General features: G+C 40.6%; 1 non-coding gene across 1 annotated transcript; it reads left to right on the top strand.

The window, feature by feature from the left end:
- The first annotated feature begins 1346 nt into the window (after positions 1-1346).
- On the top strand, positions 1347-1418 carry TRNAA-UGC (transfer RNA alanine (anticodon UGC)). The gene has a single exon. It is a non-coding gene; the product is annotated as a tRNA-Ala (tRNA).
- Positions 1419-20368: the final 18950 nt, after the last annotated feature.

The following is a 20368-nucleotide window of genomic DNA, read 5'->3' as shown; positions in this document are numbered from 1 at the left end:
TACACAGGTATGTTCTATGCAAAAGTTACCAACTGGATTACCAACAAGAGGACTTAATCTCCATTTTCCTTGGCATGGATGGTAGAAGGGAATCAGACTGGGAGTTTCTAAATCCATTGTGGATGTTTCTACTGGACTAAGATTGCCAAGGCTCATCCTAGACTCTCCTGCCAAGCTTACTCCAGTCCCTGATCCTGAATATTATGGAAGACTTGAAGTCTCAGGTGTAGGGAAGCTCACTGGTGGGAATTCTGGGTCCTGCTACCAGATGGAGAAAAATAGAGAGGGCCTAGGGCAATATTGAGCCCCACAGGAAGTGAAGATACCATCTATAGAGTTTTCAAGAAGGAGGTGTTCTTCCTTACAAGAGGGTGGACGTAAGGTTAGGAAGCAAGATAGGAAGGAACTGGGGCATTTGCTTGAGACAACAGCCAGAAAGAGTTTAAATGTTTGTATGTTTTTCACTGAATGATAGAAACTGTCATGTGAGACAGAATTAAAAATTTTCTCTTCCTACAATATAGGTACCTTCAGTTTCCCCCATATTTTAGTAAAGTTATATATGCCTATACATCGTGCATTTGATAGGCAAAAAAACCAAGGACAGGACAAGGAGTGTGGTCTGGATTAATCACCCTTTTGTTGTTGCTTACACAGAGGGAGGAGTTTTGGGGGGTTTGGATCATAATCCCTAAAGACAAAATCCTGAACACCATAATCTCAAATGTTGAAATCCTAGAAGATCAAAATCCCTAAAGTCTAAAATGTTTAATATCTAAAATCCAAAAAATCACAACCCAAAAAGATTAAAATCCCAAACGTTGAAATCCTAAAATCCAAATTCTGGGAAAGGGATTAGTGCATTTTCAGTTGAACACAGGATAGTTTCATGATGTTAGGAACTATACCTTATTATTGTCTTTATTTGCACTTGGTGGAAAATTCAGATGAGTGGATTGGCCATGTAATACTGACATGATGAAAACTTCAGTTTAAAAATGCATCGTCTGCATTGGCACGCCTTCCAGCTGATGAAATTCCAGATTTTAATGACTGAAAGCCATATTTGCCTGAAGAAGCCAGCAAAGTTACTGACTGCTTCAAAAATAATTATGTGCACAGTAGGATAAGAAGACACTTATGCAATGGTGTTGCTCTTCAATCACCAGTATTGTTTCCACCAAATTTGTGGTCTGTGTATATATGAGTGCATGTAGAATGGATTTCCAATACTCAAAACAACACAGAAGCATGTCACAGAAGATAGCAAAATTTTATTAAAAATAGGAATGCTCATGTTGGTGTATATGAAATCATAGAATTTCAAAAAGCTTAGCACCAGAGCTGGGGATGTAGCTCAGTGGTAGAGCACATGCTTTGCATGTATGAGGTCCTGGGTTCGATCCCCAGCATCTCCACATCTTTATTCTCAGGGTTCCACTGGACACTGCATTCAAAAGTTATAAAAGCAAAAACAATTTATTTAACCAAAACATTTGTACCCCCATAATATTCTGAAATTTAAAAGAAAAAAAAAGAACAACACCACATGCTGAATATTCTCCAAGGAGAGCCACATCTTAAAAGGAAAAAAGCAGCTATTCATCGTGTTGCAAGACTTCAAAAGATAGTTAACATTCATGAAAGTCAGCCAGCTCTTACGGACTATCTCCATGCAGTTGCCCATAATCTATCCCTATAATATACATTTCCAAATTTTCTTTTTAATTTTTTCTTTTTTTAGTTTTTTCCATTATTTTAAATTGTCAGATTTATTTTTTACAATTCACTGTGCTAGGTATTTCATTTTTATAACATTTCCAATACTGGAAATAGAAACTATGTAATGACTTTTAGAGAGTTCTAATTTGTTTTATGCATTTTTTGCAAATTTTACTCCATGAAAGTACATTATCACCAAGTTGACTTTGCCTATAAGCAGTGTACACGTATGTAACGATGTTGAAACTTCCTCAACAAAGAAGAGATGTCCTCTCTGTACATTTGCATTTGTGAAAGATAAAATTTCTCTAGATCTCAGCTTTTGGGTGACTCCACATGCAGTGGTGATCCATTGAGGTTTTTGGTTAATCTCATCAAAAGACAGGTTGTCCCTCAAATCCAACCTGATTTCAGATGATTGAAGTTAGAAACCTGGGTGCACACAATTACCAGCCAGTGATATGTGTTTATACATTTCACTTTATGACCTATTTATGAATAAGGTTCATCTGCTCATAACTCTGATACCCAAGAGACTGTCCTTACTAGTATGCCTGAGTGTGTTTATGCTTGCAAAAGTATGTATTAATATGTTATTGCCTATTTTATTGAGGCCTATGAAGTGTTCTGTCATGTTTTTTATGTTTCTCAAATAAATCCCCATTTTAAAAGGTAAATAAATATCTTTTAGAGAACTTTTAAATTATTTTTTCCAGGATTATATATTCAGGATTTTAATCTTTTGGGATTTCAACATTCAGGATTCTGGTGCTCAAGATTCTATCTTTTGGAATTATGATCCGTTCTACCTTTTGACAGCCTGTGGTCCAAAAGTCCAAGGCAACAACCAAAAGCAAGTAAATGGTGGACAAAAATTGAACTGGTAATCACAAGGTAGAACTATTCTTGAATAAGCAAGTACAGTAGATGAGTCAAGAGCTAAGGTGAAACTGACTCATTTTTTTCAAATATATGTGAGAAAAGCCACACTTAAAGAAAGAAACTCGCATACAAGTTTGTAGAAGCTTTAAACATTAGGCAGATTCAGGTTGGGGACCTTGAGGTAAAAGGCTTTGTACCTCCCATGAGATCTCAAATGAAACTTCTGTCCCAACTTTTAACATACATTCTAAGACCAAATTTGTACAAAAGTATCACAAAATAGAACAAGTCCTTTGGGAACAGAAAAAAAAAAGAAATTGCCGGTTTATTAATGAAACATTAAACTTCCTTTCTTATAGATTTCTTGGGAGCTGATTAAATGATTTTATGCAGGTGTAGAGGTGAAAAAACAGGAATAACTACTCCTCCAAAAAAATTATTTTACGAGGGCAGGCTTTGTCAGCTAAACACATATATTAGGCTTGAAAAACTGCCAACTGCTTAAAGCTCATTTAGCCTGCAGACCACATCTAAGTTGGGAAGATATGGTTGCAAAACCTATAAAAGCCTAATGAAAGCTTTGGGGTTTTCCCCCTTGAGTCTGGCATAAAATAATAGGAATAAAATGACTCTCCATTTTCCCCACCTATGGCTTAGGTATCATAAGGTAATTATGAATTATACATACTGTGATGACTACAAGCTGCAATCAAACAAGTGTCTCACCCACTGACCCTCCGACATTCCCCTCTGTACCTGTTTGAAGATCAGCTCCAATAACATATGCATTTGCTTGAAATTGTCCTTGGAGCTTGAGTTCAGCTAACTTTTTACTGAGCTATTTAAAACAAATTACATGGTCTAAATGGATCTTGAATCCTCTGAGGATAAATGCACCATATGAATACAAAACACAGAACAGGGCTATGAGAACACTCTATTCCATTAAGAGACAAGATGAATCCCACAATACGAACAGAGGAGCCAGGAGGAAGGCCATGGAGCTGCCTTCAAAAGCAACCACAGAGAGCTCAGGAGGAGGTTGACACTGGCAAAGCAATACTGCATTTCAGGTACTCTATCTGCCACCCAGAGGCCACATCTATTCTGCATATTTAAGTGTCCTAGGGGTGGAAATGGTGACCCAACATCATTTCTAACTCACAAGATTAATGAAACCATGCTCAAAAGCAGCTTCGAACTTCTCAAAAGAATTATTCCTAGGTGCCAGGCATCATCATTCACAGAGAAGGATAGCAAATTGTCAACATTTTTAAAAATGTTGAGAGAGAACAGGAAAAAGGAGCATCTAGAAGGAATTTTTAATAGGATTATCGTTAAAGCATAAAAATAAATGAGCTCTAGCACCTAAAATCACCTGCTGTGGCAAAGATCCCTAAATTGTGTCTCCTTTTCTTCCTGAACATACAGCTAGCCTACATTTTACAGCCTCCTATGAGTTAGGTGCAGTCCTCTTCTGGGTCCTGGTCAAAAAAATGTGGGCAGATGTGATATATGCCACCTCCAAGCCTGCTCCACAGAAACCCCCAACAAGTGTCCTACACTGTTCTCTTCCACCAGCTGGAAGCAATTGACGATGAGGTCCTTTAGATTCTCCCTTCTCAAGATCTGTTCCATGAAGCAGCTGCATTCACATCATCTGCTGCTTATGAGAAAGGCAAAATCTTAGTTCCCATCCCTGACCTTCTGAAACAGAATCTGCATTTCAATAAGCTCCTCAAGGGATTCATATACACATTGAAATTTGAGAAGATCTGGTCTAGACTGCTAGGAGGCTACTAGAGCTGCCAGGTGAAAAGAGCATGAGTCCCTGAATTGTCACATGGAGGAAAGCCACCAGCTGACCAGAAACATCTGCCTGGGCTTCATGAAAGACTTGCAGAGAAACTGTGTATGAGCCATTATGTTTTCTTGCTTTTATTTGTTAACACAGATGAGCCTGCTCTAACAAATACAACCAAACATATCTACTCCTAAACCATCTGGAGTCTGAACTCTGTCCTTCAGGAATTTGAAATATCAACAAAACCCTTGGAAGCAGACTGAACTAACCAAAAGGCTATTTTACCACATGACAAATCTCTGCATGGCCCCAAATTGGGAGTGCTTTTTTTTTTACACTAGTAGATAAGTTATATAATATAAAGGTAGGATTTTTCAACCTTTATCTATTTCCAGGTCAAGATCCCTCCCTTCCATTATTCCATAATGTTATCAAGTCTTTTTTAAAAGGGTCAATGTCAGTTCCAGTATCCCCGCCGGCGCTGAGCATCTATCATTTTAAGAATGAAATCATTCTTCATGGCATATTATGAGCCTTTCTTGTCAGGTAGTTAACTAAACTGGCACCAGTTAACTGTGATCTAAACTTTATATTGACAGATCTGGCAACACACTGACATTCCTTGCACTAATTTTGGCTGCCCAATCTGAAAAAGAAAATATGTTTGAAATATGATTTATCTTAAGCTGACAGCAGTCTTCATCGGGGTGCCAGCCACTGACAGAGTGAGGGAAAGGACCCAGCATCAAATCCTAGCCCGAATATGCTTTCCAGGCAGGAAGAAAGAATTTAGAGCCCCTGTTCCTCAAAGTCATAATTTAATTTAACAACCTAGGCAGGAAGGAAAACAAATGTTTCTTAGTAAGCCTCACCATCAACAATGTATTTTTCTCCAATACCACGTTTGTCTTACCTTGTAAAGCCCAGGATCACCATCCCCAAGTCTTACAATAATACCTGACACACCAACTATTCCAGCAGGTCAGTAGAGCCCCTGAAATGCAATTATAGGAAAAGATCTAATAAACCAAAGATTAGCAACAGAAATGTGAGCACCATTAACTGTTTTTCTTTGGGGCTGATATGAAAGCCAGAAACTAAGCAGCTGAAGGAATAATGGCACAGAAGGGAATGACAAAATTGGAAAGATCCATCAGCATAATCATGGTGCATAAATGACAGTATCTGGGTTAGCGGCAGAATCATTTGACCATTAGACCCTGAATTGTTACATCTCTCTTTTCCTGATGAAAACGAGGTGCAGAAATACTTTCAGACATTAACAAGAAGCTGTCTGGAACATTATTAATATTTCTTGGAGCAATCAAGCCTTATTAACAACCCAAACCCCATGTTTTAAGAGTGTGCCAGCATTCTGTGCAAATACATTAATATGTAGCTGTTCACTGTCATCTTTCACTTTTGATACAATTTAGTATAAGGTGTATATTTGTGTATACAAATAGTAATGATGAGCACAATAAAATAGCCCCAGATTCTGTGTTTAAATTCTTACATTGGTATTTATGGCAATAAAGGATATGGATATGGATATGGGGGAAGGGATATGTACTGCCTAGAAGCTAAAATTATTTCCTGGTGCCATCAAGGCACAGTGAATAAAGTTCTCCTGGGAAGATACTATTCATTCAAATAAGCTGATTGGGCACTATGGTTCCATTAAGTGCATACGAAGTGATCATTAGCAAAAAGGTAGCCTTTGGTGTTTTGGTTTGGTTTGGTTTGGTTTTGGCTTTAAAAAAAAAAAAATCTTCAGCCTCTTTTTCTCTATTTACATTTCTGGCAGCCAAGAAGTAAACGTAGGAATATAAGCACATGAGAGATAAAACATAAACTCCTGTACATGGCAGGCCCCAAGAAACTACTGGGTTTTTTTGTTTCTTTGTTTGTGAGACAAGAGTCTTGCTCTGTTGCCTGGGCTAGAGTGCTGTGGTGTCAACCTAGCTCACAGCAACCTCAAACTCCTGGGCTCAAGTGATCCTCCTGCTTCAGCCTCATGAGCAGCTGGGACTACAGGTACACGCTACCATGCCCAGCTAATTTTTTCTAATTTTTTGTAGGCAGTGGGGGCCGGGGGATGTCTCGCTCATGCTCAGGCTGATCTCGAACTCCTGACCTCAAGCAGTCCTCCTGCCTCAGCCTCCCACAGTGCTAGGATTACAGGCATGAGCCATCACATCCTGCCAGATACTGGCTCTTTGCTCCCTGCATGCTGTTTGCCCTTGCTTCACCTGCCTCCTTCCTCCAGGCCGCTCACCCCCACCACCCATGCCAGGTGCCCAGGGGACCCTCCTGTGGCTCCTCCTAAACCTCTCCTCCCAGGGAGCTCCCCCCTCTGCTGCTTTCCTCAGCTCCAGTCTTCCACTGAATAAATCCTTCACGTCCATTTCTTTCCCTCCCCTTCAAGCTGATTAACCCAAGTTAAGCTGCCAAAGACTCCCATCTCTTTAGTGCTTTGAAACCAGATAACACTTGCATAAGAAGTGCAGATGCAGTTTTGAGTAGGCAGACTTCTTAGCTCCTTTCAAATAGCTGGATGATGGTGGCTGCTTTTTCTGCAAGTGTATAAGACTGACTTAGACACCAAGAAAACTTTTATGACTTGGGAAGACAAGAGGAGGGGAGGAAACGGAGCTATGGAAATATGAGCCAGGTGCTATGATAAGTGCTGTTACATACTTTATTTAATTTCAGAAGCCTATATGTAACCAAGTTCAAGCTCATACCACTCACCGCATGACAGCCAGTAAGTCGAGAGACAAGGTGTTGAGGCAAGGAAAGCGACTTTTATTTGGGAAACCAGCAAGCTGAGCAGATGGTGGACTAGTGTCCTAAAGAGCCATAATAAGTTAGTATGAACTTTAGGCTCCTTTTTCCATTAAGGGCAGGACGAAGAGGAGGGAGGTTGCAAGAGGTGACCGATGACCACAGGCATCTGGGCACATCCACAGGGGTCCAAGGAAGTGGTGAAACTTCCTTATTCTCCGTCAGTTAACTTTGGGTGACATAGGCAGGTCACAGTGTTCCTATAAATCTTTAACATAGCATCGTTACTTGTGTAAATACTTTCCTTATCTCCCCAGGAGTCAGTTTTGGGAAAGGAATGGTTATCATCTTTCTCATAGAGTTGAACTTCAAACTAAATTCTTCCTACATGCAGAGTTAAGCAGAAGCTTTTAACCTAAACGATGTTACTGCAGGGAATCAGAAGCAAAATGGAGCTAGTCACGTTACGCTTCCCTTCCACCGTTACAGACATGGGGACACAGACACATCCCATCTTGCAGATGATGCTCCTGAGGTTCAGGGACATGAAGTAACTTAGCTAGGGTCACAAAGCGGCAGAGTCGAGATTTAAAACCATCTGACTGGTTCCCAGGTTCATTCAATTCCCTTAGCCCAGGCTACCTCAGCCATAGCATATTATGATATAATAAGAAATGTATTTGGTCTTCGTCCTCATTCTTGACACAGAGCTCCTAAAACCCTAGGAATTTCCTAAGTGATAGGAGTATCTTCTGCTATTCATAATGAGCTCTTTTCCATAACACCTGAGTTTATGCTAGTGAGGTGACTTAGGGTGGGGCCCCTAGATGGTTTCAGGATAGGGCCAGTCACCAGAAAGGTCAAATGCTCAGAGCAGCAGTCCTCAACCTTTTTGGCACCATGGGCCAGTTTCACGGAAGACAATTTTTCCACAGATGAGGTGGGGGTAGATGGGGGAATGGTTTTGGGATGATTCAAACACATTACATTTTTTGTGCACTTTATTTCTATTTGTTAGGGTAGAAACTTACTAGGTGGTCTCGGTGGTTTGCAGAAAGAATTCTCACACAGAGTTTAGGATAGAAAGAAGTACAAAGTTTATTTATTTTCCTGAGGAAGGAAGGAAGGAAGGAAGAAAGGGAGGGAGGGAGGGAGGAAGGGAGGAAGGAAGGAAATGAAGGAAGGAAGGAAGACAGGGAAGGAGGAAGGGAGGAATAAATAAATAGAGATTGAGAGAGAGGTAAGGAGAGAGTGGCGACAGCACACAGAGGAAGGAGTGAAAATGCCAGGCAGTTGAGGAAAAGTGACTGGTGTTTTAAAGGGTAAAGATGGCTTTTTTTTCCCCTCTGCTTTAACAAACTGATAACAGGAGCAGCTGTGGAGTAGCAATGTTTGCATTTTCTATTTTTTTTTCCCTTTTCTCTATGAATTCAGCTTATCTGAGTCCTTGAAATGTGTTTCTTGCAGGAACTGAAGCAGAGAATGGGGAGATCGTACCTCTAATATCCACTTACAGCTCTTCAAGGCTGAGAAAATGAAGTCTTAGAGATGATAAAATAGACTACAGGTGTTTTCATTAAACAAAACGAAGAGGGTAGTTGTGAGGTTTTTTTCAGAGGGGCTGTGAGTTTATTTCTCTTACTTTTTGTTTGATAGTTTATTTTCCTCTGTTAGATAGGTTATTAGTAAGACTACCTTTCACTATTATTATTACATTATAACATATAATGAAATAATTATACAACTCACCATAATGCAGAATCAGTGGGAGCCCTGAGCTTGTTTTCCTGTAACTAGACAGTCCTATCTGGGGGTGATGGGAGGCAGTGACACCCAAAATGTGTTGCTTATGTCCAGTCTACTCTGTAATCTCATTTTGGCTGCTGTCACTGCAGAAAACCCTGTTTCACAAAGATAGGATGTTGGAAATGAAAGTAGGTTTTCAGTGCTTTTGTGGCAATCTCAGGATATTCTGCCTTGACTTTAATAAAGAATGTATGGAGATTTGAAATTGTCTCCAACATACTTTTAAGGCCACCATTTGCAATCTCAAGCAGTTGATCCTCTTCTAGCACAGACAAAGTCAGTCCACCTGGCTTATTCACAAATGGGTCATGAATCCATTCCTTCCCAGCTTGGGGGGTCTTTTGTGGTTGGGAAGTAATGCTCAAACTCTTTTGAAAGCTGAGATAGGTGATCATGACCCAGATGGGAGAAAGAAGGCCCTGGCTCAGTCTCTTTCAAAATCTCTGCTAATGTTTGAAACATGTTAAAACTTCCAATGTTCACTCATCACCCCCATAATTCTGGTCTGGCTTTGAATGCAGCCACTTTATCTGCTGACTTGAACACAGTTGTTGTTCTCACCTGAAGTGACAGATTGAGTTCATTGAGCAAGTTGAATATGTCACACAAGTAAGCAAGTTTTGCAACCCATTCTGTGTCACTGAAATGTGCTGCCAGTGGTGACCGTTTTTCTAAGAGAAATCTCTGAAGCGGCTCTCGTAACTCAAAGACTCTGGCCAGTGATCTACCTTTAGAAAGCCATCTCACTTCTGTGTATAAGAGAACACGTGTGTGCTCTGCGTCCATCTCCTCACAGAGCTGTGTGAACAGACATGAGTTAAGGGCATGTACTTTAATGAGGTTGATAATTTTAATCACATCCTGCAAAACATTGTTTAGTTCAGGTGATATTTTTCTGCTAGCCAGCATTTCTCTGTGGACGACACAGGTTGTAGACTCATATCCAGAAGTGACCTCCTTGACCAGAGTAGTAAAACCAAAAAGCTGTCCAGTCACGGCAGCCACTCCATCCGCGCATATATTGACACAAAAAGACAAATTCAGTTTTCCTGATGTTTTTAATCATTCAAAGACTTGAACAATTCTGCAGCTGTGGTGTTGGTTGGCAAGAAAAGTGCACATAACATATCTTCACACACATCCTTCTGAAAAATATATTGCACAAAAACAAGCATTGTTGCCTTGTTGTCAACTTCAGTAGACTCTTCAACTTGGATCGCATACCACAGTGACTCACTAATCCTCTCTAAGAATTGTGCCTCAGTATCCTCTGCTATTTCATCAATTTGTCTAGTCATGGTGCTAGCCTAAAGAGGAACACATGCCACCTTATGAACTGCAGCCTCTCCTAAAAGTTCACAGTAACTGTCCTTAGAAGCAGGCAGGATCAACTCTTCACCAATAGTAAAGGGCTTCTTAGCTTTAGCAATGCAGTTGGCCACTAAGAATGATGCTCTTGATGCAGGCACATTTGATGAAGTGGTGGCCTTCAGTAATTGCTTCTCTTCTTTGTGTTCAAGTTTTTTTTCTTTTGAAAAACTCCAAAGACTTGTCTTTTAATGCAGGGTGCTTGGTCTCCATGTGCTGAAGCACTTTTGAAGGTTTCATGGCTTCACTGGATAGCCGGTCACCACAGAGTGTACCAATCAGGCTTGGAAAATGTGAATCACCTGTTGCAATGAACCCATAATTTAAATGGGACTCTTGGTATTTTCTTTTAAATGCAGCTTTCATTTTGTTGGCAGTCTTAGAGTCTTCTGCTGTCTCATCATTGGATCTTTCCCCCTTTTCAAAGAAGCTCTCCAGTAAAGTTTGTTTTTCACTCATTTTTGCTAGGGTTAGCTTGCGGACTTACCAACACTGTGACTGAGGTAATTGTGCAGTGAGTGAAAGAGGCTCGGATGGAAGTGGCAAATAAAATAATGGGCAGGCCATGCATGGACTAAAATAAGTGTCAGATTCTAACTTAAATCTGCCACCAGATGTAGCTTAATTGTCACTGATAGGGTTTTGAGATGCACCTGTAAGCAATTGATTTATTTTGGTCTCTGTGCAGTCAAACCTGTCTGCTAATGATAATCTGTATTTGCAGCCGCTCCCCAGCACTAGCATCACCACCTCAGCTCCACCTCAGATCATTAGGCATTAGATTCTCATAAGTAGTGTGCAACCTAAATCCCTCACATGCACAGTTAAAGTAGGGTTCATGCTCCTATGACAATCTAATGCCACCACTGATCTGACAGGAGGTGGAGCTTAGGCAGTGATGTGAGCAATGGGGAGCAGCTATAAATACAGATGAAGCTTCACTCACTCACCTACCACTCACTTCCTGCTGTGCAGCCCAGTTCCTAACAGGCCACAGACCAACACAAGTACATGGCCTGGGGGTTGGGGACCACAGGCTTAAAGGATTAGAGGGTTGAAATTTTCAGGCCTACCCCCCAACCTCCAGGAAGGGGGAGAGGAATGCTGGAGATTAAGTTCTATAAAAACTCTCGAATAATGAGATTTGATGAATTTCTAGATTGCAGAGGTACAATGAGGTTGGTGTGCCCAGAGGTGGCACAGAAGCTCCCTGCCCTTCCCCCATCCGTATGAATCTCTGCCATCTGGCTGTTCCTGAGTTGTATCCTTTAAAATTAACTGGTACACGTAAGTAAAGTGTTTCCCTGAGTTCCGTGAGACATTCTTGCAAATAATTGAACGTGAGGAGGGGATCATGAGAACCCGGGATTTACAGCCAGTCGGTCAGTGTATGGGAGCCACAGACATGCAATTGGCATCTAAAGGGGGGCAGTCTTGTGGGAACAAGCCCTTAACCTGTGGGACCTGACACTATCTCCAGGTAGATGGTGTCAGAATTGACCTGAATGCTGGGATACCCAGTTGGCGTGAACTGGAGAACTGATGTGTGGGGAAAAGCCCACACCTCTGGTTACAGAAGTGTTTTGTTTAAGTGTAGACAGAAGCAGTGAGTGTGCCTTTCACCAGACATATTCTGTCCCATCATTCTGTCAGATAAACGGAAGGGCTAATTTCTTTATTTTGTCATAAATGGAATTTTTCTGAGGCCTCACTCTGAGATACAAGACTTTCCCAAGTATTATCTTTCCTAATGTATCTAAACTATGTAATTGCTCTCTCCCACCTGTCTAATGCAGAGCACCTGCGTACTGAAAGCGTGTCTTGGCCGGTCATCCCCTCTCCTCTCAACTAATGTCAATATTTAAAACTTTGTCCCACTTAGGGGAACAGGATTCTTTGTCTACAGGATGTTTAAGATTGTGCTTATAAACAGGTGGAATTCTCTTTGCAGAGGAAAGGGAAATGTACCGGGAAAGCCCTTTGGGTGAAGGTGCATGTCATTAGCAGCTTGACACGCAAGAATTCACATTGAACTTCACATTGAACGTGGCTGTGCCCGACACTAATGCAAATACTCACTCTGGCCCCTGGGGCTGGGGGGGTGAGAGAAGGAGCAATGTGACAAGATGGGTCCTGGCAGCTTTGCGCTCAGTGGGGGCAGCAAATGCAGCCTCTGGGCTCTTTTATCCGCCCCTGCCCCCCGCCCCTAAATCCCTCATTCTGTGCCATGAAAGGATCTAGGACTGCATGATAAGGAACACAAAGTGGCTTGGTTTTGTTATTGTTTTTATCTGTCACATCCAAAGAGACTGTATATTTAAGGCAGTAAATAGGCTCAAGAAAAATACCTAAGAGCTGCCAAATAAAAGGGAGGCAGTCCCATGCAGTATGGGGACAGCAGATGCATGCGTGAGATGAAGAAAATGAACAAGATCCTTTCTAAAGTCTTGTCCAGGTCCGAAGTGTCTTCTCACCCACCCCCTCACCTCCTTGCACACGATAATGCTTGAGACAATGAGACGTCAGGAGCTAGTTTCTAGTTAATGTCCATCCCCACACCCTTGCTCAAACAGCTGCCAGTGATGGTCCTTGTTGTCGCTCTAGTTCACAACCTCAGCCCAGCCCAAGGAGGCCTTAGTTCATGAGGGATTAAAATGAGCTCCCGAAGAGAGGCAGGCACAGTGCCGAGCATTCAATATGCACCATCTCTTTTAATCCTCCCTGAAACTGCGTAATTATTACTATTGTCTCCACTTTATAGATGAGAAGATTGAGGCTCAAGCATATTAAGTTAGCAGCCCAAGGCCACCAGCAAGTCTGAGCCGAGATTGGAATCTAGACGTTCTAACTCCAAGCTAACTGCTGTGAGCCTGTGAACCTCAGTTTATGCTTCTACAAATCCCACCCCCAGCCCCACACACACTCTAGATCAGGTATCCAAATGCATGAGGCAGATGTGTGTTGGGGGGATGTACCAAGAGCCTGTTCCAAGTACTGCTGAAGAAGGGAAATTTACATAGACATGAGATTTGCTTCAAAACCAGCCAAGTTCAGCTCTAGTCCTAGACTCCAGTTTCTGCTGGGGAGAAATAGAACCATGGTGTAGCATGACAGCCATGGGTGGCTTTGCATTTGGGAATAAACCAAGCTCCTGGGCCCTCAGTGTGCAGGATTCTGGGGGAACCTGAGTTGCAACTGGAACACCAAGTTACACGCTTTCTTCAAGTTCTCTAGTAGTGTTCTGCGCTGACCTCAAAGACAGGAATACGGTGGAAAGAACAAAAGGACTGATTGGGTACCTAACTGGATATTTGTCAAAAATATAGCAGAGAGGACTCTAATATCATATTTAGTTACATTAAACTATGTGAATTTTAAAATTTCTCCAACCCTAAGATTCCATGAGAAGAAATACGTCTTTGTATTCTTACATAACTTTGCACGCTGGGGAAGGAGATGATGTGAACACTAACAGAGGCGATAGCAGGTACATGTTGTCCTCTCACCAAGTGCCAGGCACTCATATCTCTGATTCTTAGCTGCTGTAACCCAGCACCATATGGACAAAGTCGGTGGCAAGAGGTAGAACAAGGACAGCAACAAATTAATTAACTATGTAGGAATTTAATTTGAGTGGAGTCCAAGGGGAATTGTAACTCATTTGGCAGGTTGCACAAGACTCATCTTGCCCTTCAACAATGCAAAGAAAGCATCAGGCAAAGGAAGCTTCACGAGGCTGCCCCATCACTGCCAGTGTCCCTGGCAGTACACACCCCCACAGGTCTGGGGAAGAAAACACAGCAGGACAGTGTTCAAGACGATGACTCTGACAAGTGATCCTGACATGAGGAGCAGGGGGCACATTTTATGAACTCTCAGAGCCTATAGTGACAATCATAGCCATGATCACTATTTTTAAAAGCACTAATAGATGCACTTTCTCACTTGATTATTTACGTCACTTAATTTGATGCTACCTGAGCCCTTTTTGGACTCCTTTCCAAGTGGCTCTGCCACTAGATCATAAGTTCCTTGAGGTTTAAAGCCCCAGCAATTTTCTCTGCACCTCTGTAATAGTCAGCTCACAGATAAGCTCACAGTAGTGTTCACTACATACCAAAGGAATGGAACGGAAAATCAATCTTATGTGGAATCGGCAGCCACGTCCACCCAATGCACGTGTGCAAACTGTCCTTTGTTGGAACAGCAGCTGTGACAGGTAGTAACTTCCTTCCAGTCTCCCGAAAAGTCTCCTCTAGCCTGCTGGATGCCCACTGGACTGCACTCCTAATGTTCTGCCTCAACAGACCCTTGAAGTTCTCTTTGAGTTTCCCTTATTTTTGACCCCCTTGAGCCTTTATGGGGTCCTGTTGTCTGTCAATCATTGTTCACATACTTCAGTCCTATGGAATTCCACTGTGGTAGCTATCCCAGAGATTCTTAAACTTGAGCAAGCCTAAGAATCCCCAGGGCCCACCCTTAGATATTCTGTTCTGGAATAGGATGAGGACACCACAGTTTTAATCAGCCCCACCAGGTAATTTCTGATGCAGGTGGCCCATGAGTCATCCTTTGAGAAACACTGACTGTGTCAAAGGAATTATGGAATACGACCTTACACTAATGATTGATTATGATGATGATTCCTAACAGCCAGAATGCTGAATGTGCTTTGTCTCTAGGGTCCTAGAATCACTGCTAGTATTCCCAGAATTGGGTTACCAACCAAAGGATTTTCTGAAAGAAAACACCAGAAAGAAGGCTGGGTTTAGTGAGAAAGCTGTCCATGTGCTTGGATACTAGACTGAGAGGAAATGAAATGACCACTTTAGGAGGAGTATGAGGTCAGAAGACAAATTTCAGGCCACACTGAAAGGATGTCATAGTTCTTGACAACACAAGGGGCCAGTGAATTATCCATGTGGTTTGCTTTGGCTGAAGCCACAGACCCCTCTGCAACCACATTATTAACTAAAGCAGCAAGTCTCTGCCTGCCAGAGCTTACATGTAGTATGAGCAAGATCCTTAAGCAAAATTGGGAAATAAGTTAGGTTGATCTTCTGTATATTTCCCCTTTCTCTTGGTTATCTTTATCCCCATTTTGTTGTACAAGCTTCTGCTTGGCTTCAGACTTTCTATCCTCTCCACCATCTGAACCTTCTTTCCAGAAGCATGTGTACATTTAAAACACTATCTCTCTCACAATTATATCTTAATATGAATAGATTACATGTACCTATGACTAGTAATGTAATTTCAAATCCTAAGCCAATCATGGAAAATATAATTTTGCAAGCAGTGGGAATTTCTAGTACTTCTTGGCACAGAAATGACACTAACTTTGCTAAGCAAATTGCATGAGACCACTGAAACCATACAGTAGCCAGGGACAAGGTTAATTGCATGATTTATTCTGTAGGTAACCCCTCTCCTCGGCTTTCCTAGCACACAAGTCTGCATTTATCTGGCATTTTTCTCAACATTTGTACTGATATTTTATGTTTCAATTTCTCTCCCTCCCCCACCCAACTGTGGAAAAGTCACAAAAAGAAACCAAACCATTCTTAATCATCTAGTATTAGAATTACCATCCAAATACATAACCGGTACTCAAAAGATGCATGTTGAATGAATGAACTCAATCAACACATATGTAAGATTTAAGGAAGGAAGAGAAAGGGAATTTCTTACCATCTCTACCTCTGTAATTCAGATTACCTTACCCACCCACCTCCAACCATGTCTCATGGCATAGGTGAGGGATTGGTAAGAAGATTGGCTGTATAAGAAAAATGGGGCCGGGCGTGGTGGCTCACGCCTGTAATCCTAGCACTCTGGGAGGCCGAGGTGGGCGGATCGTTTGAGCTCAGGAGTTCGAGACCAGCCTGAGCAAGAGCGAGACCCCATCTCTACTAAGAATAGAAAGAAATTATATGGACAGCTAAAAATATATATAGAAAAAATTAGCCGGGCATGGTGGTGCATACCTGTAGTCCCAGCTACTCGGGAGGCTGAGACAGGAGGATCGCTTAAGCTCAGGAGTTTGAGGTTGCTGTGAGCTAGGCTGACGCCACGGCACTCACTCTAGCCTGGGCAACAGAGTGAGACTCTGTCTCAAAAACAAAAACAAAAAACAAAAAACAAAAAACAAAAAAAGAACAATGGGAAAGAAAGCAGAAACAACTAAAATTATGTAAAGACATACTAAAAAGTCAGAATAACTTACATCTATATGGTATAAAAATTTGTAATATTGAGGTTACATAGTTGTTGGGACTTTTTTTACCTTTTTTCTTCACATTTTTTCAAAGTATCCTAGTTACCAAGATAAATTGGTAACTGAAGAATTAATGATAAAGTGATGAAAAGGCTGTGACATGGCTTATTGCAGAGATTGTATTATTGCAAACCCATCTTTGACAAGGGGATTTCCCAACAATAACTGTAGTCTCACTACATAATTCAACCACTGACATTGATCTAGAAGGGCAAGGAGGCCAGGAGCTGGGGGAGCAGGACTGCTCCTCCTCTGTATACTGACGAGCCACTCAGCAAAAGCAGGGGCCCTACAAGAACATCACATGAGGCAAATGAGTCTGCACTTGGTCCCTTCAGATCAGTCCTTTTCTGAATTCAAGCTTTGATTGATTTGTTCTTACTACTTTGATTTAAATCAGATGATGGAGGGATTGGGGCTAAAGTAAAATAATAGAAATAGTATTATTATTACTATGTTATTAGTAATGTTATTTTGCCACAATTATAAAACTACTTTCATCTTAAAGCATGTATTTTAACAGTTTACCCCTCAGATAAGGTTTAAACTATTAATTTGGATAGAGACAAAATGTAAAGTGTTGCTATAGTTTGGATATGGTTTGCCCTCGTCAAAACTGATGTCAAAATTTGATTCTCACTGTGGCAGTGTTGGAAGGTGAGTCCTGGTGGGAGGTGTTTGGATCATGGGGGTGGATCTTTCATGAATAGATAAATGTCATCTTGTGGGAGTGAGTTCTTGACCTCACAGGACTGGATTAATTAATTACTGCAACAGTATGTTGTTCCTCCTCATGTTTAGCTTCTTTGCACACATCTGCTCACTTTCCCACTTGTCTCCCATGTCTTGACGCAGCACATAGCACTTACCATTAGCTGAGCAGATGACAGCGTCATGCTCTTGGACTTTACAGTCATCAGAATGATGATGTTAATAAATAAAATTCTTTTCTTTATAAATTACCCAGCCTCAGATATTCTGTTACAGAAATACAAAGTGGACTAAAACAAGAGTAAAAGAGGTATATGCAGATGATATTTTATCCTCTCTGCTGATGTAGAAATTTACTAGCTCCATATGGGACTAGAGTGCAGGGGAGAATTATCCAAGCTTAATAGCAGACACATTGCTTTATTTATTTTTTAAACAACTTTATTAGGATATAATTTACCAACCATAAAACTCACCCATTTTGTGTATAATTTAATGATTAGTAAATTTACAGAGTTCTGCAACCATTACCAAAATCCAGTTTTAGAACATTTTATTCCTCTAAAAACATCTCTTGTGTCCATTTGCAGCACTCCCCCGGCCCCCACCCGTCATTCCTATCTCCAACCCCAGGCAACCACTAATCTACTTTCTGTCTCTGTAAGTTTGCCTTTCTGGACATGTCATATATGGAATGTTCATGGAATCATCCAGTATGTGCTCTTCTGCATATGACTTCTTTCACTTAAAATGTTTTATGGCTTATTCATACTGTAGCATGCGTCAGTTGCCCATACTTTTTATTGCTAAATAGTATTCAATTGTATGAATATACCACATTTTGTTTATCATTCACCAATTGATGGGCATTAAATTATTTCTACTTTTTGTCTATTATGAATAATGCTGCCATGAACATTTACATACAAGTCTTTGTGTGCACATATGCTTTCATATCTCTTGGATAGATTCGTAACAGTAGAATTGCTGTGTCATATAGTAAATTCAAATTTATTTTACAAAAAAACTGCCAAACTGTTTTCCAAAGCAGTTGACCCATTTTGCTTTCCCACCAGCAATGTATCAGAATTCTAGTTTCTTTATAACACTTGTTATTGTCTCCTTTTTTGGTTATAGCTATTCTAATAAGTGTGAAAAGATATCTTACTGTGATTTTGATTTGCATTTTGCTAATGCTTAAGAGTTTTAAGCATCTTTTCATTGCTTATTAGCAATTCCTGTATCTTTTTTTATTGGTTTTTTTGTAGTGATTATTTTATTTTATTCTTTCTAATATATATATGTATATATATATACACATACACACACACACACACACACACACACACACTTTATTTCAGAATATTACAGGGATACAAATGTTTAGGTTACATGTATTGCTTTTGCCCTGCCCAAGTCAGAGCTACAAGCATGTCCATGCCCCAGACAATGCACAACACACCCAATAGGCATGAATAGACCCATCCCCTTCTCCCTACTCCTGATGAATGTTACTGCCATATGTGAACATACGAATTGAACAGTTAATACCAATTTGATGGTAAGTACATGTGGTGCTTGTTTTTCTATTCTTGTGATACTTCACTTAAGTAGAATGGGCTCCGGCTCCATCCAGGATAATACAAGAGGTGCTAGATCACCATTGTTTTTTGTGGCTGAGTAGTACTCCATGGTATACATATACCACCTTTTATTAAACCACTAATATATTGCTGGGCACTTGGGTTGTTTCCACATCTTTGCAATTGTGAATTGTGCTGCTATAAACATTTGAGTGCAGATGGCCTTTTTATAGAATGTCTTTTGTTCCTTTGGGTAGATGCCCAGTAATGGGATTGCTGGATCAAATGGTAGTTCTACTTTTAGCTCTTTGAGGTATCTCCATATTGCTTTCCACAGAGGTTGTGCTAGTTTGCAGTCCCACCAGTAGTGTATGAGTATTGCTATCTCTCTGCATCCATGCCAACATTTGTTGTTTTGGGACTTTTTGATAAAAACTATTCTCACTGGAGTTAAGTGATATCTTATTGTAGTTTTGATTTGCATTTCCCTGATGACTAGAGATGTTGAGCATTTTCTTCATATGTTTGTTGGCCATTAGTCTGTCTTCTTTTGAAAAGTTTCCGTTCATGTCTTTTGACTACTTTTTAATGGGGTTGTTTGATTTTTTTCTTGCTGATTTTCATGAGTTCTAGATAGCTCCCAGTTATCAGTCCTTTATTGAATGTGTAGCATGCAAATATTTTCTCCCATTCTGTAGGTTGTCTGTTTGCTCTCATGATAGTTTCTGTGGCTGTGCAGAAGCTTTTTAATTTGATGAGGTCCCACTTACATATTTTTGTTGTTGCGTGATTGCCTTTGGGGTCTTATTCATAAATTCTTTCCCTAGGCTGATGTCTACAAGAGTTTTTCCAACATTTTCTTCTAGAATCCTTATAATTTCATGCCTTAGGTTTAAATCTGTTATCCATTGTGAGATGATTTTTGTGAGAGGTGAGAGGTGAGGATCCTGTTTCAGTCTTCTGCATGTGGCTATCCCATTTTCCCAGCACCATTTATTGAATAAGGATTCTTTTTCCAGTGTATGTTTTTGTCTGCTTTGTCAAACATCAGATGGCTATATGAGGATGGTTTTTATCTGGGTTCTCAGTTCTGTTCCATTCGTCTATGTCTCTGTTCTTGTGCTAGTACCATGCTGTCATTGGTTTTTTAAATTCCTTAATATAGAATCGTTGACTTTTAGAAGTATAGCAATACTTCACAATTTTATGGCCTCCCTTTATTGTTAAAAATAAGAGAAATGAAAACTGGAGATACAAACTGATTTTCTCAAGGCACAAGAACAAACCTATGGTAAACTGGCATTCTAATTTCCTAACTCTGAATTTAGTTGAAATGGAATTATACATTTTCCCATCCATATCTCATTTGTGTGGCAGTAATTAAATTATTCTCTAATATAGTTATTAGTAAAAAGAAACTACCAAGTG

This window comes from Eulemur rufifrons, chromosome 1, assembly GCF_041146395.1.
Source record: "Eulemur rufifrons isolate Redbay chromosome 1, OSU_ERuf_1, whole genome shotgun sequence".
Lineage (NCBI taxonomy): Eukaryota > Metazoa > Chordata > Mammalia > Primates > Lemuridae > Eulemur > Eulemur rufifrons.
This window is presented reverse-complemented; position numbering and strand designations above follow the sequence as displayed.